Here is a 1900-nt window from a genome sequence, read left to right as displayed (position 1 = left end):
TTCCTCTAAGAGCCGCGTTGTGTAGCCACCAGCAGCCACCTGCTGCCAATGGCTCCTGAAGGCGAGTAAAAAGTAAAAAAGGAAAGAATATTAAGAAAAAGCAACGAACGTAGAAGACGCGAAAGAAGAAGCAGGAGAGCTTCCAAGTAATCTCGTTAAACACGGCGCCCGGCATCTCACGTCAATTGACCAACGCAGGGAAAGAGAGAGATTGGGGGAGGCGGCACAGCACGCGAAGGCTCCAGTGGAACCACGCCGAGATCTCAGATCGCCCGTACTACCCTACTCCCACAGATGAGGTCAGAAAATTTCCCGGCTGCGGCTGCTTTAACCCTCTCCCCGATGACCGAACATGTTCCTTCTCTTTCGCTAACCGCTGTTGCACGTTGATCTCCCACGTCCACCAGCTGCGCCGCCATCCCCTATTTATTACTACTTTTTTTAGCTTCCTGTAGTCTAACTCTTAGAGTCGCTTAGCCCTCTTGCTGCTTCCAAATTATTTTCAACTTTTCTTCTTCGCACCTCGTCCTATTTTTGCTATCCTTTATTTTTTGTGAGTTCCAGTAAAAGGCGGACAAGTTGGGAGCTCTGACTTTATTATTGGCTAGAGCATTTTGGGTTCACGAACCTCATCTTCAAGTAGAGAGAGAGAGAGAGGAAAGGGGAAAGGCAGGGAGGTTAACCAGATGGGTAGATCCGGTTTGCTACCCTACGCTGGGGAGAGAAGGGAGGGGCAGGTAAAGTGAAAGCAAACTAGAGATAAAGAAAGCAAGGAGCATAGACATACAATCACAGTCAAATACTGTCACCGCGTACCGTTCCCACACAGCACAGTAGCATTTGCAGCCCTATAAACATCTGTTCAGGCTACAACCGCTTGCCCTATTCTGTTGCCCTTAAAATGTGCAACAGTGCCCTCGTCGCCCTCCACTGCGATAGCTTGTGATGTCGGCATTTTAAAAGAAGTTCCTTTGTTGGAGGTCGTTGGTCGAATTGCGCTATCGCGATTTCGAGCGATGGTTTCTGTAAATTGTAGCGAGTCGTCTTCCAGTAGCGCAAAATTATCATGCGCAGACTGTGGCATGGAAGTTATATTACGAATGCGAATACGGTAGCTTCACAGCGAAGCTGTATGTGGCTAGTTTCCAGTGGATCGATGTCCGTACACCATAAATCGGGGACCGATCCCGAAGATAGTGCAATACTGGGCCGACCCGCGGCGGAGGTGAAGTAGGCTTCAAGCATTCAAGCACTCCACCAACTTGCAAAAATAAGGTTAATATATTGGGTCCAAATAGAACCCGTATCATATATTAAGCTGATAAGGACAGGTACTATACTTTGACCCGTGTTCGTCATGTCTACCTTCACACCACCCTCTTTTTTGTCAGCGTTCCCAAGCGCTTGCGTATCTACTTTCCTTCCGCTCTGCCCTGGTGGCGGTCAGGTCGAAACGTTACGGGTGTCTAGGTTCTTCCGGCTCCTCGAGGCGGCGGTCCCGTCGTCCATGCGAATGTGTGTAAAAATCACGGTAAATTAGTAGGGGCCTATGTTTAAAATTCTGTGTCACCTCTGTGTCGTAGTCAAAACACCTCCACTGGTCATCCGCCTTCACAAAGTGAAATGGCTCACATTTTTGTTTTAGAATATGAACTTCGTCATTGTCGAATATTCGATTTGTTAGAACATCGTCTTTGATGCTTTTGCTATATCGTGCGGTCCACTGAATGCTTGTCTCGAGGAAGCAACACGTGAATGATTACCCCACTATAAAGGGCGAGAATGTGCACTCGTTGATGGCCCTCACAATTGAGCGTACGTGAAGTTATTTCCACCAGCAAACCCAGCGAAGTTATTCCTCAATATGGAAGAATATTCAGTATTCAAGTCAACACTCGAA

The 1900-nt window shown here is 47.6% G+C and overlaps 1 non-coding gene across 1 annotated transcript; it reads right to left on the bottom strand.

Moving 5' to 3' along the window:
• Window positions 1-1171: 1171 nt before the first annotated feature.
• LOC126537212 (U2 spliceosomal RNA) lies at window positions 1172-1359 on the bottom strand. The gene has a single exon (XR_007600760.1). It is a non-coding gene; the product is annotated as a U2 spliceosomal RNA (small nuclear RNA).
• Between the last annotated feature and the right edge of the window lie 541 nt (window positions 1360-1900).

This window comes from Dermacentor andersoni, chromosome 4 (assembly GCF_023375885.2).
Source record: "Dermacentor andersoni chromosome 4, qqDerAnde1_hic_scaffold, whole genome shotgun sequence".
NCBI lineage: Eukaryota > Metazoa > Arthropoda > Arachnida > Ixodida > Ixodidae > Dermacentor > Dermacentor andersoni.
The sequence above is the reverse complement of the archived record's forward strand: the minus strand, read 5'-3'. Positions and strand labels throughout refer to the sequence as shown.